The sequence below is a fragment of the Anas acuta genome, chromosome 1 (genome assembly GCF_963932015.1).
Source record: "Anas acuta chromosome 1, bAnaAcu1.1, whole genome shotgun sequence".
Classification (NCBI taxonomy): Eukaryota; Metazoa; Chordata; class Aves; order Anseriformes; family Anatidae; genus Anas; species Anas acuta.
This window is the reverse complement of record NC_088979.1, coordinates 68,532,050-68,559,613: the sequence shown is the minus strand read 5'-3', so window position 1 is coordinate 68,559,613 and position 27,564 is coordinate 68,532,050. Positions and strand designations below refer to the sequence as shown.

At 38.1% G+C, this 27,564-nt stretch overlaps 1 protein-coding gene across 2 annotated transcripts in view; it reads right to left on the bottom strand.

Annotated features, from left to right (window-relative positions):
* GABRG3 (gamma-aminobutyric acid type A receptor subunit gamma3) overlaps window positions 1–27,564 on the bottom strand; it is a 332,908-nt gene that overhangs the window by 242,770 nt on the left and 62,574 nt on the right. The gene's annotated exons all lie outside the window — the stretch shown is intronic.

Sequence of the window (27,564 nt, the reverse complement as noted above, 5' to 3'; positions counted from 1 at the left end):
AGAAAGCCCTACATTCATATACATATCATAAGGCATTTTATGCTGAGGTTGTACATTATCCCAGGAAGCAGTAACTCTGAAAGTAATGTTGGGTCATGGAGAACAAGCAACCGACAGGCTTCTGGGATTGATAAAGATGTTGATGTAACCAGTGTTTATTTGCACAAAGAATAATGGGACATTACCTGCGATTTTGTAATGGTAATGGTTCCCACATTTTAAATATGATATTGGAAATTCAGAGCTAATGCAAAGATATAAACAAAATTTGATATGTAAGATTAGATATTGATATTGATATATAGGTAGCAATGTTCCTATTTTCATTCACATTGGTACAGAAAGACTCATTTGTGATAGCAGAGATTGCTAATGAAGTCAGTGACAATCTTTTGCTGGTTTTGGAAAAGAATAATTGCTTTCACACAAAATATAAATAATGTAAACTAAAACAAATGTAAAGGTCTAGATCCGAATATTATGACATTTAGACTAATGGGTATAGCTCTAATTCATCCATATAAGGACTCTTCTCCAATTCACCTGTTCAAAGCATTTAAATTAAAACAAACAAACAAAATCTGAATAGAAAGGGAAGGGGGCTAGTTAAAAATAAGGACAGGAAAAAGGACAGAAAGACAGAAATGACAGGACTAAAGTGTAAAAAAATATCTGAATATTCTATGCTAAATATTCTAGGTCAAAGTTGTGATGGAAATGAACATATATTTTGAATTTACCATCTAAGTCTTCCTGGAATAGAAAGCACTAGAGCAGAAACAATCTTTGGAATATGTATTCCTCAGACTAAGAAAATCCACTACAATTTCAGATGTCATGCATTCCGTGTCATAGATATATTTATGGCAGTCTATTATCCAAACAGGCTGTTTGAACTTCAGTCTGTTACAATCTATGACACATTCAATTTTCTGCCTTTGCTGCTTTCCACATCAATGGATTTTATATTGTCTACAAGAGGTTGAGGCATTTTCCTACTGCTCACTTTAGAAGATACAGACAAAAACATGTCCTCACTTCAAACTAATTTTCAAACACTTCTCTTATAATTCAGACTATTTATTTCCATGACTTTTATTTGCATTTCCAGTCTCCCATAAGAGCTGAACAATCTTTTTTCAGGTTTAACGGACTACATAAAAACAGAAGTGAGCTGACAGTTCAGAGATCCAAAAGTGTTTTAAAACAACCCTCAAACTACATTTACAGTTTTTAAGGGAAAACTCCAAAAATAGATTAAATTTTTAACTCAGAAAGGACAAAGAATCACCATACTGCCCATGCAAAGTTTAGCTTTTTCCAAATTTGAAGTCTGCAAGGGATATGTATACATGTATATACAAAATATGTACCGGGGGAGCATTTTGGATTGTGTGGTACTGCTTGTTATAACAAGTCATTCTCTTCCTCTCACTTCCATGATTTTTCGCCTGGTTCACCCAGCATTGTCATTGTGGCTTGGTTTTGTAGCTTCCACTGTTTTCATACATAGTTTCTTTCTGTTTCACTAGCAAAATATAAGGTAAAGCATGCTTGTATTTCACCAAAAATAAAGTGAAAAAAATATCTAATACATCTGGCAACCTGCTCTAGGGAACCTGCTTTGGCAGGGGAGTTGGACCTGACAATCTCTTGAGGTCCTTTCCAACCCCTACAGTTCTGTGATTCAACACAAGAAGTGACAGTAGTTTTTATACATCCATCTTTGAAGGCAACTTTTTATCTGGCTAGTTCAAAGATTTTATACTTTTAAATAACACCAGATAGTTTATAACTAAGTGCTCTTTTAATAAAAAAGTATTTTGAGGACATTCATGATAACTGGTGGATGAATTCCTAAGCTTTTGGGATCAAAAGGAATGGCTGCAGCCTACACTTCAGACTGGTCTGCAGAAAAAGTGAGAAAGTAATCATGGAATACCTCTGGGTATAACCCGCATTTTGGAAACTGAAAACCACCGACATTTCTTAAATAGTGATCTTTACCAGAACACTGGATATATACTCACATTTTTTTAATAAAATCTATAGAAATACAAATTAGTGCTTTTCATAAAAATTATCAGTCCATGGTGCCATGCATTAAGTAAGTCTTCCATGGCTAGTCTTCTTTGTTTTTGCAGTTCAGCCCTTGTTCTGTTCCTGAAGCTAACTGGTTTCAACAATAATATAAATGACCACAGCGAGCACAGAGGTGTTTGCACAATACAGACCTAGACTATATAACACAGTGTGGTGGTTTTACCATGCTGGGCAGCTAAACCCCACAACCGCTCTCTCACTCCCCCTCTTTTTAGATGAGGAGGGGGAGAAGTAAAGCAAAGAACAACTCATGGGTTGAGATAAGGATAATTTAATTAAAGGGAAATAATAATAATAATTAAATAAAGATTATTATGAACTAAATAATTTAACTAAAGGGAAATAAAAAGGGGAAGGGGAAAAGGGAGGGGGAAAGGGAAAATAAAAAGAAGGGAGGAAAACAAACAAATAAAATAAACAAAGGCTATGTGGAAGTGCAGAGGAAAGAAATTACTCTCTACTTCCCACAAATGAGCGATGATTGACCACGTCCTTGGAGCAGGGCCTCAACGCACACAGCCGGTGTTCGGGAGGAGGACCAATGTTTTCCCAAGGAGAGCCCACCCCTCCCCTCTTCTTCCTGTTTCCACCTTTTATTGCTGAGTGTGACATCACATGGTATGGAATATCCCTTTGGTTGGTTTAAGTCAGCTGCCCTAGTGATGTTTCTCTCCTCACTTTTTGCCCACCCCCTAGGAGGGTTAGAGAGAGGCCCGATGCTGTGCCACTGCTGCTCAGCAGTAGACACAACACTGGTGTGATAACACTGCTGTTCCAGCTACGAGTACAGAGTACGGCACTGTATGGGCTGCTGCCGGGAAAGATAACATTCCAGCCAGACCCAGTACACACAGTAATATTACTATAATGTAGTAATCTCCCTAATCAAGAGCATTGGACAGCCAAAAAATGTTCTTATTGTTGATGGCTCATCCCTGCAAGTGTTTAAGGCCAGGTTGGATTGTGCTTTGAGCAACCTTGTCTAATGAAAAGTGTCCATACCCATGGCAGGGGGGTTGAAACTAGGTGATCTTTAGTGTCCCTTCCAACCCAAACCATTCTGTGATTATGGTATAACTTCCTAGAATCACATCTGTGCTGACAATATTTATACTGTTGGCACAGAAAGAGTAGCAGTCGGTAGGTGTTTCACTAGAAACTAAAGAAAGCCTTGGCTGTCTTCCAGTTTGCTTTTTTTTCCCTTCACTTACTCCTGTCAACATCTCCCTTGCTCCTAGTGGAAAATCAGATGCAAAGGCAGAACAAAAATAGTACCATGTCCTGCATCATATTAATCGCTGATTCTCATAAATCTCCCAATTTACTGTACTTCCTAAAACAAGTCCAGAGTGCTTTCACAAGAATATTTTCAGAGGGATTTCTCAGTCTGGGTCCTTCTTCTGATCAGATTTACCTAAGAATGGAAAAATCTTCTCTGGAACAGCAGAGCTGACTGAGTGAAGACAAAATCCTTCTTTCTTCCTTCAGTTTGTCTTATTCTGTGTCAAGACACTGAAGCTTGAGACTGGGGAGCCTCCATTTACCTGCCCTGGCTAGTGGTAGTAGCAAGGGCTTAGTACTGATCACTGTCACTGATTCAGGGAATGTGCTATGCCAGTGCTTCACAGGATAAACATTGATGTGTTTGGTTGTTACATATATGGCATAACACATATATGACACAGGTGAGGAATGGGAAATGGATAATCTTAGAAAAGGACCTCAAGACACTGACCAGTTCCTCTCCCAGCACAGACATTTTGATCATGCATGCCCACTGTCATGCAGTCAGATTCTGGTCTAGTCTTCAAAACTGCTGGTTATAAGTATCCCACTACCGTTCCGGAGAGTTTCTTTCAGAATTTCATTGCACTTTGAAGTTATTTCTAATATTATTTTATTATATTATTATTTATTATATTTATTAATATTAATATTAATTAATTATTAATATTTATTATATTATTATTTATTATATTATTTCTTGGGTTATTTCTAATAACCCAAGTCTCCCTTTCTGGAAGTGCAACCAAAGTTTCTAGGCAAGTATGAAAACCAACCCCTAAATGACAACCTTCTTCTTTTCTGTCTGAATTGACAACTGTATTGTTTCATATGTCTTTCATGATGTCATAGCATCATAGTGACTCCCTGCAGCTTCTAAAATTGAGAGATAATAAAACACATTTTATAATGTTCCCCTATAAGCTTAATCATTGATCTACATGTATGATGCTGAAAAAGAGGAAAAATATTTTCCAAGTTTCTAATTTACTAGTCCAATTCTTAGGCTAACCAAATCATCTAATGGAATTTAGAAGAATTTAGGTCTTTTGTATTTTTTACCAAGTCCATATCTGTGTACTCAAGTGGTAACAACTAGTTTATGAATGATTACTACAGGTTCTTACTTTCAGAATTCCTGATGATCAAAATAATTGCAGAACAACCTTCATCTACCATTTCTCATGTGTTATTGTAATCCTATCATATTTATTCAATTAGTTTAGCCTTTTTTTTTTCTCTCTCTGAGAAGAGCTTTATTCTGATTGTTTTCTTTATTTGAAGATGTTTGCCAAATATTCAGATTTCTACATCTGGTCTTCCTAAAATATTGACTTCAAGCCTGCCTCTGCACCAAGAGAAGGCATTGGAAGCTTTAATCAAGAGGATAATGCTTACTGGCTATCTGTGGGGTATAATCACCTGCATCACAATAGTTTTGCTCCCTAATTAGTTAAATTAACTTCTATGACTATGAGAAGATGGGAAAAATCAAAGGCTTTTCAGAAGAGGTAGCTTAGATGCTGCCATCATTAATGTCTCCATGAATACACTAAAGAAGTTGAGATTTTTGCTTTTCAGATGCCTTCTTGGGGGCAAATCATTCACAAGAATGTTTGTATACAACTAATTTAAAGGGTGTTGAGCAGTATTGAAAGACTTTCACGGCTTTTACTAAAGGAAATAATCACCCCATGAAGCTTATTTCAAACAAAGAGTTCCATATTCAGCAGTAACTTATGAAGACTGTTTTTCTATACAGCCACATGCACAGCAGTTGGATTATGAAGTCAGATTATCATTTTACAAAGTTGTTGATGATTTTCATTATGGACCCCTTAGTGTTTAATAATATAGCTAAGTTCGTGTCTTACTGGGACACTATTACAGTGACTCTCCTCTCCATACCACATTATTTTTTATGGAATCAGTAAGAGAGAGTAAATCTTTAAAACAATTACTCTTGTATTAATTTGGTATAAGCAAGTAGGTTTGGAAGTTATCCTGTGGTAGAATGAATGCAAGTAGAGACATTGCTTCTTCAAGAAAACCACCTAAGAACTGTAGCCTCCTCTTAGCACTTCATCGGTATACGTTTTATAAAATACAGGTTTTCTATGAAGTATTTTTAATCTGAAATGTAATATTGTTCTTAAGGAAGCAACACAGATGGTTGGCCAAGGTGAGATCTGCATTTATGTTTAGTTCCTCTCCAGCCTTTATTTAACAAGGCATCCATGGCACAGGGCAACCAAAAGAAGGTGTGGGATCCAGGAGTCTCTGATGAAGAAGTACACCAGACACACATTGCTTGCTTAATGCAAGTTTCTCATTTCTTTAGGCCTAAGTCCTCTTCTTCTGCTGTATTTCAGCCAAAGACATCTAGTTTGCATAATAAAAGGAAGAATTTGTTTCATTTATTTCTGAGGCACACTCAGAACCCTGTATTAAAATGGAGCACTTCAAAGTACCATCCTGATTTGTTTTAAGGAAAAGCTACAAATGGATTTGGCAGAGGAAAAAAAAAAAAAAAAAGAGAGAGAGAGAGAGAGAAAGAACAGAGGCTACATGACCCTCTCCGCGTAATATTATTGATCAAAATGAAAGTATTAAATCTTTGTTGTTCTGGCAAAATTCCATGTTAATAGCAGTTCTATAAATACACAGAAGGCCCAGATGGAGACCTGTGGATAAGTTGCTGGAAACAGAAAGATTGCTTCTTTCATTTGTCTGACAGTCCCAAACTGTAGCTTCAACATATAAGAAATACAGGGGGAGATGTGACAACTGGGAAAAGGCAAATATTGTCATCCATTTTTTAAAAAAAAAAGGCTGCAAGGTCAGTTCAGGGAACCATATGCCCATCATGCTCACTTTGGTTCTCAGGGAAATCACAGAGCAAGTCCTCTTGGAGTACATTTCTGGGTACAAGAAGGAGAAGGTGACTGGGAACAGTGAACATGGATCTACCAAGGATATATCATGCCCAACAAACCTGCTTTCCTTTTATGATGAAATGACTGGACATGTGGGTGAAGGATGAGCTATGGATGTAATCTTTCAGCAAGGATTTCACCACTGTTTCCCACAAGATTCTTGTATCCAAGTTAAAATGATATGATCTGAGCAAGTGAGCAACTATACAAATAAAAAAAAGGTTGGATGATTAGGCTCAGAAGGTAGTTGTCAATGAGTCATACTCTACCTGGAGATGAGTAACAACTGGAGTACCACAGAAGTCTATCCTAGGACCTGTTTAACATCTCTGTTAAGGATCTTGGACAGGTGACAAGGTTCAGTTTCATTAAATTTGCAGGTGTAATCAAAGTGAGCGGAACAGTTGATACCTTCAAGAGAAGGGACCATCCAAAGGGACCTGGGCAGATTGGAACCAACAGTAACCTCACACAATTCAGCAATGACAAATGCTATTATTCTATGGCTCTACATTTTTTTTTTCCTGAATATAATGCTCTCTTCTTAAGAGCTTTTCAATTTTATTACTAGAACTCAGTCATTAGAGAGCAAGTCTTACGAGGAGTGGCTGAGGGAGCTGGAGTTGTTTAGCTTGGAGAAAAGGAGGCTCAGGAGAGACCTTATTGTACTTTGCAATTACCTTAAAGGAGGTTCTAGAGAGGTGTGGATAGGGGTCTTCTCCCAAACAACAAGTGGTAAGATGAGGGGAAATGGCCTCAAGTTGCACCAGGGGAGGTTTACGTTGGATTTTAGGAGAAATTTATTTACTGAAAGGGTTGTGTGGCATTGGAATAGGCTGCTCAGGGAAGTGGTTGAGTCACCGCCCCCAAAGGTCTTCAAGAAATGTGTAGATGTACAACTTAGTAGCATGGCTTAGTGATGGACTTGTCAGTGCTAGGTTAAAAGTTGGACTAGATGAACTTAGAGGTCTTTTCCAACCTGAATGATTCTATAATTATAGATTTTTTTTTTCTTACTGTATACAGCTTGTTAAAATTGTAGCTCATAGTTCAACCATTTTATGTTGCAAGTTAGGTGGTTTTTTTGTTTGTTTGTTTTTAGCACAGAATATTATATTAAGGGCTTAAACAGATGAACAGACACCTGTACGGCAATTAGTTATAAAAAGCATTCTCTGAAGATGGAAAGACAATAACAAAAGTCTGTCTTGAATGACACACTTATTTTCCTCCCCTACAACAGACTATGGAGAAACTATAGGCCAGATATCATCACAGTATCTTAACCCTTCTTCAAACATTTTTATGGGTTAGAAGAAACACTCAAATTTTCTGAGTTCTTTAAGAAATAAATTGTCAACTGACATAACCAGATGATCTTGAGGGTCTTTTCCAACCTTTATAATGCTGATTCTACAATGTGCCACCAAAATGATTAGTCTGATATTGTAGTATGCGCTTGCAGCTTAGAAGGCCAACAGCATCTAAAGAAGTGTGGCCTGCAGGTTAAGGGAGATGACTATCCTCCTCTACTCTGCCCTTGTGAGGCTCCACTTGGAGTCCACTTGGAGTCCAGTCAGGAGCCCCTAGCACAAGAAGGATGTTCAGAGGTGGGCTACAAAGTTGATCAGAGGGCTGAAGCACCTCTCCTAAGAAGAAAGGCTGAGAGAGCTGGGGATGTCGAGCCTAAAGAAGAGAAGGCTCCAGCGTGACCTCATTGCAGTTTTTAATACTTAAAGTGGACTTATAAAAAAGATGCAGAGCAACTTTTTGCTTAGGCACACAATAACAGGACAAAGGTGAGTGGTTTTAAATTAAAAGAGCGGGAGATTTAGATGTTAGGAGGAAATTCTTCACTCTGGGAGTGGTAAGGCACTGGAACAGGTTGCCCAGAGAAGCTGCGGATGTTCCATCCATGGAGCTGTTCAAGGCCAGGTTGGACAAGGCCCTGGGCAACCTGATCTAGTGGGTGGTATCCCTGCCCATGGCAGGGGGGTTGGAACTAGATGATCTTTAAGGTCCCTTCCAACCCAAGCTGTTCTATGATTCTCTGACTCAGATCTAAGTTTGAAGAATACTTAAGAAAACTGGACATATATAACTGCATGGGCCCTGGTGGGATGCAGCCACATTGCTGAAGTAGTTGGCTGATGTCACTGTGAGGCCATTCTTGAAGATCTTTGAAAAATCGTGGAAACTGGGAGAGCTGTCTGAGAAATGCAGAAAAACAAATGTCACTGTCTTCAAAAAAGGCAAGAGAGGGGATTGAGGAACTACAGAATAATCAGCCTCACCTCACTCCCTGGGAAGGTGATAGAGCATATAATACTGGAAACCATTTCCAGGCATGTGAAAGACACAAAGGTGACTAGGAGCAGTCAGCATGGATACACAGAGGGGAAGTCATGCTTGACCAATCTGATAAGCTTATATAACAAAATGACTGGTTTGGTAAATGAGTGTAGAGCAGTGGATACTGTCTACTAGGACTTCAGTAATACTGTCTCCCATAAAATCCTCATAGGAAAGCTGATGAAGTATGGCTTGGATGGGCAGACAGTAAAGTGGATTAAAAGCTGGGTGTATGATTGGGACCAGATGGTGGTGAGCAGTGGCACAAGGTCTGCTTGGAGGCCAGTAACTAGCAGAGTATGCCAGAAGCCAGTAATGGATCCAATCCCATTCAACATCTTCATTAATGATCTGGATGATGGGGATAGAGGTGTATACCCTCAGTAATTGTGCAGATGGCCCAAAACTGTGAAGAGAAGCTGGTATAGCAGAAGGCTATACTACCATCCAGAAGGACTATCACAGGCTGGAGAAATGGACTGACAGAAACCTCATGAAGTTCAACACATAGTGCAGTTCCTGCACCTGGGGAGGAATAACCCCAAGCACCAGTACAGGCTAGAGGCTACCCAGCAGGAAAGTAACATGATAGAAAAGCACCTTGGCTGTACCCAACAGTAAGCCAACAATGTGTCTTTGTGCCAACAATTGTTGCCGCAAAGACAGCTAATGGTATCCTGGGCTGCATTAGGCAAAGAGTTGTCAGCAGGTCAAAGGAAGTGATCCTTCCCCTCTACTCAGCCCTGGTGAGGCCACATCTGGGGTACTGTGTCCAGTTCTGGGCTCCTCAGAACAAGAGAGGCATGGACATACTGGAAAGTCTAATGAAGGGACATGAAGGTGTTTAAAGGACTAGAGAACCTCTCACAAGACTGACGGCTGAGAGAGATGAGACTGTTCAACCTAGAGAAGGCTCGGTGGGAAATCTTGCCAATGTATATAACTACATGAAGGTAGAGTAGAAAGATGAAGGCAGGCTCTTCAGTGGTGCCCAGTGACAGGACAAGAGGCAGTGGGCACAAACTAAAACATAGAAGGATCTGTCTGAACATCAGGAAACTGAGCACTGGCACCCAGAGAGGTTGTGGAGTCTCTCTCCTTGAAGATCTCCAAAAGCCGCCCGGAGATGGTCCTGTGCAACCTGCTGCAGGTTGCCTTGCTTGAGCGAGGGGGTTGGATAAGACAACCTGCAGAGATCTCTTCTCGTGCTACCCTGCCAGCCAGCATGCTCCACCAGGGGGTGCACCAGGCGCTGGGAGGGGCACAGTCAGGACAGACAGCCCAGGCTGACCAAAGGGATATCCCATACCGTGTGGTGTCATGCTCAGCAATAAAAGCTGGGGGAAAGAAGGAGGAAAGTGGGGACATTCAGAGAGGTGGTGTTTGTCTCCCCAAACAACCATCATGTGTGATGAGCCCTCTTTTCCTAGGAATGGAAAACTTGTGTGTCGATGGGAAGTTGCAAAGGTATTCCTTATTTGCACATGCGGCTTTTGCTTTACTTAGTGATCTGTCCTTAACTCATCCCATGAGTTCTCATACTTTTACCTTTCCGATTCTCTCCCTCATCCCACCTGGGGAGCGTGAGTGAGCAGCTCTGCCTTTGAATGAACTACGATCCCCTCTCTTGCCCTTTTTGAATGTGTACACATTCACACACTCAAGAAAGATCCTGAAAATTAAATTAAATATTAACTTTACTTCAGTGGAAATCTGGGAGAAGTGCAGTAAGAGCATCTTTCCAGACTATGAAAGTTCTCTTCAGGAATCAGAAATCAGAACTGAACAGGAATTTGAATGACAAAAGAAATAGAAAACTCTACAATCAAAACCACTGCTGCTATTGCAGTGGATACATATGGGAACTTAGAGGTAATCCTACCATGACTTCTCCCCCCCGTGAGCACGTACACAGTTTGTGGACTTTAATATCACCATATGAATTCTGCATCTTGGCCCCCTGTCTCTTATGAACAAGTGGCATTGCCAAAACTATCTGACTGCTACTTAAAAGCTTCAGGATGCATTTGGCTCAGTGAAATTTACAGCCTGTATTAGAACAGAGCCCAGAAGCAGTATTACAGATTTCTAATCAGCACATATTCTCTAGCAATGAGCATATTATAAAAATCTACAGCTAGATAAAGTAATTCTAAAAATGGACTGCCAAAGATAAAGGTGTAGATACTCCTACTGAGCTGAGTGAATGCATTTGAAAAGAGTCAGTATTTCACTGGGACGCATTAACCTGTATAGAACATTAGCAGTAAGTTTCAATTCTGTATGTGTTTAAGCATAGATCTAATTTTAGTTCAATGTGGCTATTCTTCCTGAAGTCATGGAATCAAGGGAAATAACTCTGGAGAGGACTGGATATTTCACTGTACCACCCTGAAGTACAAACATACAGTGACACAATTCTGAGTACCTTTGCACTGGTCTCTGTTCCATAGGAATACCCTGAGCTTTCATGTGTAAGGCCTAGTGTACAATGAGGGAAAAAAAAATGTCTGGGCTAAAAGAAGCTAACAAAATATTCTTAGCAATTCTAAAAGCCATATAGAGGACTGGTTGATATACTGGTTTTCTACTGATCTACCCATCAGTAGAAAAAAAAAGTTTATAATAGCTCCCTGCAAACTAATACTATTCCAGGAAAAACTTGCTTTTTTTTTCCATATCACTATATCTCTGCAGGGGCGGGCATTGCATGAGAATATCACCTAGAATATTGCCTGTTTTTTAATGTTTGCATTTTTCCTGTAGAAATCTGACCTGTGATATATTTCAACAATGTGCATCAGGAAAAAAAATAATAAAATAACATCAGCTTTCTGTTCTGCTACAGTTCTTGACCTATAAATCAACTTGACAAACAAACAAACAAAAAGTTATCTCTGCTTTGAATTATACTTACTATGGAAAATTGTGGGGAAAAAAAAAAAAAAAAGATTCTTTAATAAAGATTACACATAAGATTACACCTGACTATTTCTATTGGGACTTAATTAAAGTTGAGTTTTCCAAAGAGCATTGGTGTTATATATGCCATTTTTCAGTAAAACCCATCTAGTAATGATCCTTGAAACTATGAACTCACTTTTACTTGTCCTGTCATGGTGGTGATGCCAGTCACACTTCTGATGAGGTACTGTCCCTGCAAGGTGCCTCTGCTTCTCTTTCTCACTAGGAGGCAAATTGCAGAATATTTTCTTGTTCCACCCAACAGCTATATTCTGGGTGACTAATTGGTTAGAAATGCTTACAGGGAATAGAAGTGCAAGTAAAACAAACAAACAAACAAAAAATTGCATTTAAGCCTGTGCAAAAATTACAAGATTAGGAGGAGACATGGAAAAAAAAATCAAATAAAGACAGTGATAAAATGGAAATGTAAACCTTATTTCAGCTAGATTAAGGAGATAAAGTTCACATTAGCAGTATTTACATGCAAACTACAACAGAAGTAAATTCTGACAGCACCCTCTTCTGCCTTGCATACAAAGATCTGATGTTTGTTCAACAGCCTGCAATGTTTGAAACAAGATGTTCCACAGCAAGGACTGCAGGACGCTGGAGACACAGCTTGTCAAGTCCAGCAGTGGAGGGAAGCGTGAAGATCCTAGCTTTTGATGGTCTGCTGGATTCACTTTACACTAATCTTTTTAACTACTTGGCAATTTCACTGCTGAAAGCCTCTTGTGTCTGCAAAAGCAGAGTGTGCGAATGGAAAGAACTCATGTTGGGGTGATGCCAAGCTTGCAAACCGGGTTTGGAATTGTCTGCACAGCACCAAGTGGCATAGTTTCACTTATGTATAGCACTCTGGTAAGCAGCTGAGTCAAGACATGCTGTCTCACGGCTTCTCTCTTCTTCTGTTCCAGGCACTGTGAATATTGTCCAAGCTACAACTAATGCGGAAATTCACAGTCTGGTGCTCTTCTTCAGTGCTATTATCATATTCATAGCTTTTTCTAAAGCCTTGAGATTTGCCATTATGTACACACAGGGTGGTTTTGGTACTGCACACAGTGAATTCAATGTGATCACAAGAGTAGTCCTGATCCAATGCCACTCTATTGCTATAGGTTAGAATTTGAAAAAGGGATGCAGATTCCTACTAAGATTTTTCAGAAGTTGTGTGTTTCCTAACTGTCAATGAAACACTAGGAACTGTAAATCTACTGACATGGTCAATTACTTGCTTTCGTCCTAGGAACTGTAAATCTACTGAAAAGAATTATAAATCTGATTTACAGTAGTTCATTTACTCACTTTGGTGCTCCTCTACTTTCTGAACTCAAGGACTTTTAAAATTTAGCCCCAGGTCAATTACAATTTACCATGAAACAATGTGCATAAAATCTAAAAACCTAAAACCATTTGTACTTCCCCACTGACTTACATACACAGTCTGGAAGCACAGCCCATTTGAAACTACAAGCCTCAGTAAAATTTGTTACTTCAATTCAGCTCTTAATTTGCGGTAGCTTTTATTTCCTCAGATATGGTAAACCACTGTTCATCTCCTGCCTGACCATTCAGTAACAACATTTGTCAGCTTTGTACTTATGCCATTACTTCCAATTTATTTGACTGGTTAATTCTAATTGCACCCCAGTAGAAACCATTTATAATTCACTCCTCTGAAAAACTCCATAAAATCTAAAACAAAACCAGGGCATTTGAACTTCCTACTCAGACCCAGAGTCTGGAACTGCTTCAGCTGCCATTTCAGTGCCTCTAATCTCTTAAAGTGTAATTGCTTTTATTACATCAGTATGGACCTTACTGGCTGCCACTCTTTTTAACCTATTTCTTTCAACAATCACATTTAACCTCTGTCAGCAAGTGTGGATTATTAGTTGAAAGCAAGGGCATAGGCAGCACATTATGAAGAGAACTGTAATGGGGAGAACAAGAAAAATCACTTGCGGTAGGGGTTTTGAAAGTATTTTTTATCCTTTGCCTTGGAATGCACGGCCACACACAGCCATGCCCGCTTCCCTGTGGGGAAAAACGACAGTGACTCCAGGATTTTACAAAAGGAGCTTTAGATTTCTAATCTGACTTTAAATCCAGCTGCTGGGAACTAACTCCTAAATCGTGATCGTCCTCATCATCTGTGTGAGGGGTACCTGCCCAACGAGTGAGCTCTCTTCTTGCCTTACCCAGCCAGCACAGAGGGAGATGACTGCTGTCACCCACGGCTCCAGGACTCTACAGGCAAGAATGCAACAAGTGTGAACAGACAGCAACAAGAAACAGGAGCCTGCTATATGTACACTTTGCTGATTCAGACTCACTGCGAAGGCTTTATTTCATAAATGTAGCACAAAGTTATTCTCCAAGCCACCCTCAGCTTTCCTGCAGATACAAAACTCTTAGCTGTCTATAGATTCTGACCCCATTCAGTAAACATGACCGTTTACACCAACAGCAAACCTCCTCCAGGCAGAGTCCCCTCATTACCGAAGTGGCACAGGAACAGCATGCCTTGTCTTATGTTGTCTTCTCACTGTCACCGAGATGTGGAAAAATCTCCAGCAAAGATGTGTCCCCAGCACTACAGAACATAGCAACCCCACAAGCAGTTCAAGTAAGCTTCCTTGAAATGATGGATAAGTGATAAAAAAAGAACAGGCCTGCTTCAGTTTAAGAACAGTTTATATTGATAGAATATAGGAGCAGGCTTAAGCTGACTTTCACACTCCCATTCTAGTTTGTATCAGTCATAAACCAAAATGTGTTCATACAAGCAGTGACCTTGCTTTAACTAGAACATGCTCGAAATAAACACACCCTAATTTGAGTTGCATGGTGTGATAACTTTATGCACGTCTCAGTGATGGAGAGAGATTTTTTAATAGGGACTGTAGTGACAGGACAAGGAAGAATGGTTTAAAACTAAAAGAGGGCAGATTTAGATTAGGTATAGGGAAGAAACTCAGAGGGTGGTGAGGCCCAGGTACTCAGAGAAGCTGTGGATGTCCCATCCCTGGAAGTGTTCAAGGCCTGGTTAGATGAGGTTTTGAGCAACCTGGTCTACTAGGAGGTGTTCCTGTCCATGGCAGGGTTGGTGGAACTAGATGGTCTTAAAGGTTCCTTTCAACCCAACCCATTCTGTGATTATATAACTTTATGATTTACAGACAGATATTCATCAATGCCAGCAGAAGACCATCATTGTCATCTACTGATCTGATATCCCCAAACCAAAAGAAAAAATACTAAAAACTCTCTTCTATGTTTAGGAACATACTACAAGCCGAGGGGACATTGAGAACTTTTTCTCTGGCACCAGTGGTGGTGAAAGAGTTCAATAAGCTACTGAATATTTCTTTTTAACAGATGCGAGGTCAACAGAGATGTCATGACTGTATTTCCATTTTTAAATACAAGGTCATAGTTTGGCAGGGTACTGGGAGGAGGAGGGCTAGTTTTATTTATTTATTTATATTAAAATCTCACTGCCTCACTTGGACACAGTACCCTAAACACTAAACAAGGACTTCAAAAATAGATTATGGTGAGCTTGCAGTTCAGTCTGTTTCCTAGCAAATGGGAGAGAGAAGAACTATCCTGGGTAAAAAATCTGTCTTAAAAACATCATAAAAAATCATTTGTTATATCTGTGTTTGTAAGTTTTAACTTAATTGATTTATCACAAGGTGTTATAGGAAGGCTGATTGTCATTTGTAAACTGTTAATGGAAAGCAAATCTCATGTATTACTTCCCTCTATCAACAGAGAGCAGCTAGAATTGGAAACTTTGCATAAAAATAAGTAGTTAGACCAACTGAAGAAGCACGTTGACAGATCAACTAAACAGATTGTATGGCTGCAGGAGACAGATGTATTACATGTAAAAGAATCTGAGCATTGGAAATGTCTTGGGGCTAGCTTGGCAACATGTTTTCTTGCTGAGAATATTCTACAAGACTGATTCTAGTTACTGTGCCTGAGAAGCACATATGAAATTCAGCTTAAGTAAACAGGAAACTTGTTTTGTTAAATTCAATTACAGAATTACAGAATTTTCTAGGTTGGAAGAGACCTCAAGATCATCGAGTACAACCTCTGACCTAACACTAACAGTCCCCACTAAACCATATCCCTAAGCTCTACATCTAAACGTCTTTTAAAGACTTCCAGGGATGGTGACTCCACCACCTCCCTGAGCAGCCTGTTCCAGTGCCTAACAACCCTTTCAGTAAAGAAGCTCTTCCTAACATCCAACCTAAAACTCCCCTGGTGCAAATTAAGCCCATTCCCCCTCGTCCTGTCACCAGGCACGTGGGAGAACAGACCAACCCCCACCTCACTACAGCCTCCTTTAAGGTATCTGTAGAGAGCGATAAGGTCGCCCATGAGCCTCCTCTTCTCCAGGCTGAACAAGCCCAGCTCCTTCAGCCGCTCCTTGTAGGACTTGTTCTCCAGGCCCCTCACCAGCTTCGTCACCCTTCTCTGGACCCGCTCAAGCACCTCCATGTCCTTCTTGTAGCGAGGGGCCCAAAACTGAACACAGTACTCGAGGTGCGGCCTCACCAGAGCCAAGTACAGGGGGACAAGGTTCTATGTCTATCTCTGTTCATGCCAAACACCATATTTTTAATAAATGAATACTCAGTGTTACCCTGACACGTTATACAGAATTAAATCAAGATGAGTTAGGTAGTTACTGCATTAGACTGCACTAGCAGTCTTTGCTGAGGACTTCAAAGTTCTTTTACTTAGCATACCATACATTTTTTTTTCCTAAGAAGACTCTCTCATGCAAGTTTCTCCTTGTGCAGAAAAAAAAAAAAAAAAAAAAAAAAGTGTCATATGGTAGATCATATTGCTGTCACTTTCCTGGAAGCAGCTCAGACTTTTTGGCAATAGGCGCACTACAATGATATGAATAGTAGTTAATTGAGCACAGTTCGGAGAGTTATGTAAGTGGCATGTTATACATTTACCCATAGGGAGAACTCTAACAGCCATGTTCATTAGCAACAGTTAATGGGTTGAGTTAGGCATTCTAATCTCTTTGCCCAAACTGTAGTGACTATTCCACCCAAGTGGTAGCATTAGCCTATTGAAAATCCTTTTCACAGAAAAAGAAATTGTATTGAAATATTCTTAGTACATGGATTCAGTAAGTCTGAAAACAAATACACATTTATTTTTTAAATTCTGTAAAAATTTTTGATAGTAAAAAATATCCCAGGTAGTGATACAAAGCAGTGATACAAAGGTTTTAATTGAGAAGGAAAGAGACTTACTTTCCTGGATCCCCATTCCACTTTCCCTTGAACACCTAAACTTCCTCTACTAAGGTGCATGATGATGTATGTATATGAGCATGGTAAAATGATGCTGTAATATAAAACTACTTCATTATAGATTATGAATAAAACCAAACAGAAAAGCTGAATAAGACAAGGTATCAGGGAGGATCAATCTCAGTTATTATATAAAACTATTATCAAATAGTTTTATTAACCATACAAAAAATAGGTGCCACCACCAAAAAGAAATAATTATTTTAAAAAGAATTATAACATTTTCAGGTGCCATGGGAGTGGCTTTAAGCAGTTACAGGACAGAATGAGAATTTAAAATTAAATTTTAAATTAATTTTAAACTAAGAAAATGGAGAATGTGCAGGAGGAAAACTAGATGAAATTTGATACAACGTATGTAATTTTCCATATGTAGGTCATTGTCTTCAGCTACACAAGCAAAAAGGGTACCTGAAAATATCCTTCTGCTTTATACGACAGTGGTAAGGCCTCAGCTATAAAATGAATCTGAGACCTACTTTCAAGCATGAAACCAGGATTGGCACAGACTGTCTTGAAGTTAAAAGGCAACACAGAGTATGATCACAGAAGTAAAAGATTTCAAATTCCTGGGAAAGACTGAATGAACTGTTGAATTAGAGACATTAATCTGAAAAATAAGAGACTCAACAAAACCTCATAGTCTTCAAATATGCAAAAGGTTCATGCACTCTGCTCTCCATATTTGCAATGACCAATGCAGGAACGGGGTATTTGGGTTCCTAAGAGCATGGAGTATGAAGTACTGGAGTGTGAACAGTCTAGAGAATCTCCATGCTTGCATGTATAAAAATTGATAAAACAAGTAATGATATGGTGAGCAGGAAGATGGGCTAGCTCTCTCAATTCCAGACTTTTGATTTGATGTCGCATGGGTTAGCAATGAAGGGGAGGTTTACCGGCCTACTGAGAATAGGATGCAAGCATAAAGACAAAAGAAATCATAGGGAAATGAATAATTGTCTCAAAGAGCCTCCTACATCGCATCACTATCTTTACAGCCTCTAGCAACACTAACATTGACTATCTTCTTGCATGCAGTTCTGTGATCACAGAACAAAAAACATCTCCCCAAAACTTCCTGGCCACCGTTCATTCCTCAGGTAGCATGGAAATGCACCATCTTTTCTAGATGTGTTTTATTTGTTGAGGTGAAAGACGAGATCTACAACCCCAGTGTCCTTGAGATCAAATTCCCCTACAACGAGACAACTGTTCTCATTTCCATTTTCTGAATGCCATGACTGCTTTGCTGTCCATTCTGCAGTCCAAAACCAGCTTTTCACATGAAGACAGCAAGAGAGTAGGCCAAACATATTTACTAGGACAGTCAACCATTTTGTTTCTGAACTCTGAATTGTATGAAGCATGTATTGTAGAAGCATTGTAGAAGCTTCTAGGCAGCCTTACTTGCTCTTTGCAGTCTGGTGAGATGGACAAAGTACTATCAGACTAGAACAATTTCAGGAACCTGGAAAAAAGAGGAAGGTAGCTTGTCCTCAGATAGGGAGACAGTACTGGAGATTGGATTGAGATGAAGCAAACTCAACTTGAACTGTGATTAAAGATCACTAGCCATTACCTCCTATTAAAGTCAGTTTCTGTACTGAATTTTTCCATTTCTATCTGTACTCATGTCCACTTCTGCTTCTATGCAAAAGGCTTCAAAGCATGCAGATTGTATTTAAATAATTTAACTATCATTACTTATCAAACCAGATCCACTATCCCTCTTGGTCTGATGTAGCTTCATTGCTCCAATACTGCATAAAGAAGAAGAAACACAAAGGAGAGAAATAATAACTATAATAACCACTTGCTCTTTGTGTTCTGGTTTTGCTCTTTATTAGTAATTTTATAGATGGTGTTTTCAGGCACATTTTTCAAAACAAATTAAGATATATATTTTTCTCCAGGAGTGATTGGAACTATTTTGTTTTTAGAGGATTTCATTAAAAGCAGCTGATGTGCTGCTCAGGACTATATTTGTCTTCTGCTTGTTCCTGACTTAACATAATATTCCTGTTTTTTATCTTTTAACTTCATGACAAGTTACTCACCTAAGAAGTTCAAATAAGGGATGGCATCTTAAATATATATATATAAAAGGACAGCAACAATCTCTAAGAACCTAAGAGCAGGAATGGAGAAAGAAGTGAAAAAGTGTTACAACATATGTAAAAACAGAGAATTCAAGAATTGCAACGTAGCATTCATTTACACTCAGTAAGTCTTTAAGGTTCTTTCATGAAAAGAAAAAAACATTTTCCTGGGGCCTCTTGCTGACTAATTTTTTCTTGACTAAGTAATTCCATGCTTGCACTTCCAAGGTCAGGAAGCTTGGGACTGTTCCAGGATCAATTAAGACTCTTTTCCTGGTTTTGTTCAGGCACAATCTCTGTCTCTTGCTTGACATATCTCTATCTTTGGTTCTTGGACAAAAAAAAGTAAACCCCTTTTTTAGTTTATTACCTGTTCATTCTTATAAGAGCACCACCTTGAAAGCCTTTTTGGTGGTTTTAAATGTTAGTTAATATAAGGAGATTTCTCTCAACAACATATGCTTTATCTGTCCATCAAAAATGTTGCACACACTCAGTACTGGCAAAACCTTCAGACTTTCTTCCCCTTTGCTTTCCCATTCTGATATAAAAACAAGCAGAAAACCCACAAGCTAGCTGCCATTTGTAAATATTTAATAAATACTGTAGGAGAAGGTTCCAAGAATAATTACTTCAGATTATGTTTTGCTACACCACAGCTATCTTCATCAGTTGCCATGCTGAATGACAAACCACTATAAAAGCAAGCTTAAAGCAGTGAATATTTATGCTTGCATGTGATTTGCATGAAGAACAAACACTAGTTACAAGTAATGCAAACAAACTTCTTTGCAGTAAAATAAGGCACAAACAGAACCATTTGAGGATCAGCTAGCAGCACAAATGACTTTGGGGTACAGCTTTCCAGACTCTTACCAGTAAAACTTCATGCTGAAACCAATTATTGTTCTTATAATGTCTTTCTAAATTGTGAGAGCTTTGCTACTGATTTTAGTTGGAATCAAGTCAGTATTACAACAGCACAGCAACAATTTTAAAAGTATGTCTCCCTTGGAAAAATGTATCAGGACATATACCTTTTAACTTAAAACACCTTTCACTCAAGAATCCTACCACATTCAGAAGTGCTGGGACCATCTTCTTTTCCCTGGACACTGGAGTTTTTTTGTTTGCTTGCTTTATTCCCTGAGCTCATTTTGAGTAGATAAACTCCATGGAATCCTTAAGGAAACCAATTTTTGTAGATTCATGAACCAAACCAAGAAAAGCTGAGGAGACTTGAAGAAAGAAAAACAAAAGAAACAAAATATAATACCTTAGCCTAAATAAAGAACAATAGTCTGGGATCTGCTAAAATCAAGCACATGGCTAAAAAAGAAAAATACATATATATTCTACAAAAAAATATATATATATCAAAGGATTTTTTCCAGTACCTACTGTACTCTGATAATAAAACTATAGATACCAAACTATCAGTAGGTAGAAGAGACAGGTGCAAATGTAAATCAGTTTTAATCTCGTGGAAGAGCTGTAGATCAACTTTGTTTTTTGTCTGTTGCAAACTACTGTTCTAAACCCTGGTAGAGAGGTTCATAGACCAGGGTTTTCCCATATTTTATCAGTTGGTTAATCTTCCCACTTTTACACAACAAAAGCCGTCAGACTTTGGAAGGGTCTTGCCACATACTTTGCTTCCAACCTCTCCAGACAAAGGGAACAACAATCCAGTAAACTTAGACCTTTGTTTCCCAGCTTTTTTTTTTAAGTGAATATCAGAAATGAAGTATTTTGGATGGGACTAAATTAAGCTTTTCTGTCAGCAGACCATAAAACTCTGGGGTCTTCTTTTCTTAAAAGAAAAATCACTGAATTTTGTTAATCTGAAGTGATTCTGCCACTTCTCCCAATTCAACTGATTGGGAAGCTAAACTTAGTCAATTAGTCATATTCCCAAAGGGCAAATGCAAACGAGTTATCAATGTTTCTTGAAAAGCTGACAGACTACCTCTACTAATTAATTAGCACACAGTTCCCATTAAAATGGGTGGACTTGTCATTAAGTCATTAAATTCCTTGGCTACTTGCAGTGATTAAAATCCACATCCCCAAAGCCTTGAAGGATATTGCCTGTGTACATCAAGGTGCTACTGCATGAATGATGAGCAATAAAAATAATTTATAGAAGTCTGAATTTAATTGACCATGCTGCCAGCTTCCCTTTCAAGGGATTGGAGGGACAAGTTACCAGTTTAAATTAAAATCCCATGTATCATTACAAGAGCAACAGAAACTGATTGCAACATCTCTTGATTACAATTCAGAGGGGATTAGAAGCTCTAAAAGTTTCATAATTCAAGAATATATGTCTACACATTAGTCAATCTACCACAATATCAGAACTCCTACTAAGAATACAAAGGATTTTTCTTAACAGGATCATACAGCTAGATCCAGAAAGAGAATATTTTAGTCAGTAAAAATAAAACATAAAAAAAAAACAAATTTTAATTTTACATTGAGCACAAAAACAAATTAAAAACAAAAAGCACAAAACAGATCATTAATGCTTTTCCATGACCAGTTTTTAACTAAGTAGTGTTAATAGATGCATTTTTATGTTCATAACACAATTAAAGACAATTTTTAATTTTTAATAACTTCAATACTTCCCTTTTTTCAGAGCCATATTCTATTATTTTCCTTGTGTGCCCCTGTTATGGCCGAACTAATCACCCTGTCCTATGCAAAGGACTGTGATAAAAGTTAATGAATAAACACCTACTGTGCAGATCTGATTACTAGTAGCACCAGCTCGCAGTAAGAGCACTAAGGGAAGAACAAACCTTTATTTGACTGTCTTTGCTTAAAAGCCATAGCACCACACTGCAAGCCATCATTGTGGCACCAGGAGTTGGACCCAATGATCCCCATGGGTCAATTCCAACTTGGGATATTCTGTGATTGTGTGATATTCAGCAGCAAGTTGGTGGAGCAGGACAGTCTGAAAGAATCTGACTTCCTTCCAACATAAAGAAAGTGAGGCTTGGGCGTCTTGCTGACAATCATAGCAATTGGCAGCAACAGTCATTTTCTAGGAGCATTTTGAGCCCAATTCACTTTTAATGGGAAGAAAGTGAGAAGCACCCCAATAACATTTCTAATGTATCAGAGGCAGGATCCTCACATGCACACACAAGCCCTGGAAATTTCTTACCTGAAAGTTAGGTAAGAATCTTCTCTTTTATTACATGACAGTATGCCAGGGTATCAAAAAGAAACAGAAACGGAAGGCAGGAAGGAAGGAAGGAAGGAAGGAAGGCAGGCAGGCAGGAAAAAAATCAAACAAAAAGCAGTGTAATCCTGTTGCAATTGGTATATTCGGTATTGACTGTCAGAAAGATCATAAAGGATCTTGATAAAGGAAATGATGATAAAGGAAGGCATCTACAAGTTTTATTCTTGATCACAAGTATACAGACGCTGAGTGTCTGCTAAATAGTTAATGCTGTAGTGCTGCAACATTGTCTTTCTACAAACATCTATTTAGGTGCAGCGGAAAAACAAATAAACAAAATGCAGTCTCCGGAACTCAGCTAATTTTGAGTCAGCTTATTTCAAATGCCTAAACTACAAAAAACTCTTAAAAATGCATTTATTTCTTAATCACTCCTCTTTCAATTTTAGCTATCACCAATGCTGCTGGACACATCGCTTACTAATATTAAATGCAAATTTTCCATGGCTAGAATAACACTCAGCTCCAAACTGAAGTTTGGAAGAAATCCTTATTTTCTTTTAAACAGGTAAGTATGAAACTCAGCATTGATCAAAATCCTAATATAAATACAATTAAATATGTTATGCAGAAGCATCTCCAAACTAAAGCAGGATTTTATTTTTCTAGGCTGAACAGTTTTCAAAGCTCCCAGATCTGCATTTTGAGCTTCAAACTCAACTTTGAGTATAGTAGGTTCCTTTCTGGCAAAGCAGTGGTTCTTGCTCTTGACACTTGCCATGGATGCTAAGTTTAGTCTCCTGATGAACCAAACAGGACTTAAAAATATAGCAAAGAAACCATAACAGTTTTCAAAAAATTGCTGTGAAGTTGATCTATCTGATATACTCCAATAAACATGTTTGAGGGACACGAGTAGAGCTGTCCATGCTTTGAGTGAAAGAGTAACAGTCTCCCTCTCACCTCATTAGAATCACATTAAATTTCTTTTATTTAATGTGAACTTGTGGCTAGAAAGGGAAATCCAAACAATTCTTCTTTTAGATAGAAGCATTGATCAGAAAAAGGTGGAGGAACAAGAACTGAAATGATAGGAAAAAATCTATGTCAAAGCATTACTTAAAAACTTAAATTACTGAAATACTCAATTGGAAATGAGTTGGGGGGTGATTTTGCTTTTTTTGTGTTGTTGTGTTGTTGTTGTTAACGCATCAGCAGGTAGTGCTCTGTGGAAGAAATGGGTTCTTTATTTATGTCAGATGTTTGACAAACCATTTGTAGAGCTTAATGGATGTTTTTATAAATCATTTCCAATTCTTCCTTTGAGCTTCTTTTCAGCTATTTAGACTCCGAAGGTTAGAAATATTTAAAGCTCATATTCCAACCACAGAAAGGCTTCATTGCTACAAATACCAGCAATTACCTCAGACTTTGTACTGCGGATTGCTGTTAGCTGAAAAGCGAAAAGTAATTAATATCTCTAATTTAATGAAAATGCTCTGTTAATTGAAAATAGTATTTCAGAAATTATTTGGATTACCTTAGCTATTATATCTTACTACCTTAATTTCTGTATCTATAGAAAGAAAAGCATCAACTTGTACATGGGAAGATAGAGTCTAAATTTTACACAAGGAAAAAATACAAAAGAAGTTCCTCAATATATTTTTCTCAACCACCTTTAGAAAAGCCATGAATGAGAACAGGTATATAAGTATTTAACTAAGTGCATGTCTTCAAACTCCATAAATTCAGGAGGTTTCCTTCAGTGTCAAGGAGTAGTTAGAATATCACCATGCAAGGAAGGCTGTTAATCTCCAGCTTAATGTCACTGAAGTTAACTTGCCAGTCCCCTTGGTCATGACACTGAAGAAATTTAATATTCTGATTACATTTCCCATTACAAACACAGGATGGTACTGGCAAATTCCTACAGTTTCTCAAATTTTGCTGTTGTATTTGAATAATGGTCTGTTATGTACTATCTTTCCCACTCTCAAATCAGAGCAAATCTTGCAACATACCCAAGAGGGAATGGAACAGAAAATACTACTTAAGCCTAAGATTAAATGGAGAATTTTAATAACATATCTACAATATGCCTGCTCTGGGCTTTATAGTGGAGAAGCAGACCTGTACAGACAATTTCAACATACCTATCTCAGCCATCTTCTATGAATGTTTATAACACACTTTGCAGGTCAGCTTTATTCAGAAGGTCACAGGGTGGCTGAGGCAGGAAGGCTTCTCTGGGGTCATCCAGTACAACCCCTGCTCAGGCAGGGTCAGCTACAGCAGGTTCTTCAGGTCCATGTCCAGTCAGGTTTTGAACATCTCCACAGATGGAAACCACAAAGTTTCTGGGCAAACTGCTCCACTATTTAACTAACCTCACCACACGGAAGTATTTTCTTATGTTTAAGTCAATTTCTTGTATTTTAATTTGTGCCCATTGCCTCTCAATGGAAACCACCGAGGAGACTTCAGTTCTGTCTTCTTCCTCCCTTCCTCCCTTCCTCCCTTCCTCCCTTCCTCCCTTCCTTCCTTCCGGCATTTATACACATTGATGAGAATGCTCAAGTCTTCTCCAGGCTGAACAATCAGCACTCTCAGATGTTTTTGTAATTTTACAGGAAAAATTATCTTAATGGGATTCTTAATATTCATTTGTTTAACTTATGTTGCAAATATAATATATTTCTTAATATATAATATATTACTTTTATATATATATAATATACATGTTATATATAATATGTATATTATATATAATACATTACATATATTACATATAATACAATACATGTATTATATATAATACATGGGATTATATATATATATATATGTTATATATAATATATATGTATATATATATATACACTTATATATAAAATATAAGTATTCTGGAGGTCCAAAACCATTTATCAACACAGACAAAATTATGTTTGATTTAATCCATTTCTTCACTCATAGTAATCAGGGATTGATGTGTGTCTTCACATTTTCATACAATAAAATTGTGAATTAATAGCCTTAGACAATATAAAATTTGAAAAATATGTAAATTCTCTAGCAACTAGTCTTTAAAAAAATCTTTAAAAAATCTACTGTATTTCATATGGAAATTTGTGATGATGAGCATACTGTTGCACCACTGGCATTTGGAGAGGTTATTTTTCCGTAAAGAACTAAAACATGTTATGTGGCTGTCTTGCTAAAGTAGACTTCCCAAAGTGTCTAGAACTTTAGAATAAGTACTGTGAAAGAAGAAGGAAGGGGAGAAAATTAAAAGCATTTTTATGAACTGCACAGAATATTCATCTGGCAAATTTCTGTAGAATGACTGGGAAATTCCGCAAGATGGATGTAGATATTTTGAGATGCCAATGCATTTCCCCCTCTAAATTTGCAGAGAAACAATGAAACACCAATCTTTCACAGACTTGGCACATACACAATTAAAAATCTTTGCCAGAAGTGTCAAAGCAAACACTCCTCATACAAGCAATGCAAGAATAGCTTCAACCTAAGCACAGGAATAGAACATGCAAGTTATTTTTTACCTCAATTTCTCTCATGTTATATTGGAAAATGTTAAGATGTAGTTGATATGCTTCCATCACCCAAGGGTCCCTCTTTGGTCTCTTTCCTGTTAACAGTTCATTTCTGGAACAAGGAGCCTCTGTCATCTCTCCTTCATCCTCAGCTTCACACAAACCATCACTCAATTTCATTTAACAGAGATTGTTGTCATAGCCAAAACTTCCCCTACCTGAATCTGTGCAACATCTTTCCCACTTTGTTCTTTGGTTTGTTTCTTGGTGGAGGGAAAATATTTGTTGCCCAGTAATAAGTTCAAGCATCACTTAAATTTGGGGGCTTGGGAACTCTTCCAAGCTTCAGGGTCTGGGCACTTATCCTACTCATATCTATAGCAAGGCGGGGCTCAGGCATACAATAGTCTTTTGCCTAAACCCTAAAAGGAAACCCATCCACACAGGCTGAGCAGGAATCATAACTCACATTGACCAGGTCTCTACAGCATAGTCACAGTTTGGCTTAGAAACAACCTCAGCTGAACAGATGGTGTCCCAGTTCAGGCAGCCTCATTACCTTTACAGAGCACAGTTGTTAAGAATTAACTTCTCTGACAAGTTCTCTGTCTTCTTCCTGACAGGGTAGATGGTATGTGACAATTTTTTGTTGGCTAGTGGCTGAATAACAGACCCTTAAAAAATCCAATGGTTTCACATTTTTAAACTGCACAAATTGGGCAGAACCCCTTTCCCCCAGTCATCACAGAGTTGGATGATCTCTCCCTTTAACCAGATTCCCCAGTTCCTGCAAAGAAAATATGCTGTTAGCTGGCAAATTTTCTTCTCCGGAGTGTGTGATCACATGTAGGTATAAGCCAACCAGAAATCGCTGCCAGACCATGAAAAGATGAGGATTAACCCTCTATAAAATGTTATTTATAGAAGGCAAACCATTAACTATGGGCAAATTAGTGATTCTCTGCTGTTTTCACAGTGACATTCCATACTCAAACTTTCCTAAATTTCCCTGAATAAAGCTCTTAATTTTTTGACAATCATTTATTCTTCTGAGTTTCTTTTCCCCCCATTTTCATGGTCGTTGCTCTATTTTGACAGTAAAGTTTTACCTGCTGGTGAGGACTAGGCTGATCAGAGACATTCTCTTGTGCATTAGACTTTTCCAGTATGTGTCATCACTGTCCTAGAAAGCCATGAGTCACGGACTGCTAAAAGTATTGTTCAAGTAAAACATGAAAAACACAAACAAACAAAAACAACAACAACAACAACAAAAAACTATACTACTCATTACATGCACACAACAGATTAAATGTGGTTTATAAATCATGCTAAGTGGTTGGTCAGATTTTTGGCTGGAATCTGTTCCTACTTTTGATTGTTCTGCCTCATTATTTAAACACAAATTTGGGAAAAAAAAATATTTTGAAATTTGTGTTAAAGCAGGCACCTATTCAGTAGATGTCTGATGTAGTAACTAGAAATCTGTATTTGCAGGGTTAATCTGAAAAAGAAGTACATTCTATCAAGTATGAAAATTGAGTTTCAATCAGTGGAAGCAGCAATACAAGAAAAAAAAATAATCCTAAAGTTTGATGTTTTCCCTTCTGTAAAATACTCAGATTGTTTTTCCAATGCCAGTATATCTCGCATCACATTGCTATCAGATTTTGTTTTTCCATTTATTTTTTTTTTTAAAAAAAAGGA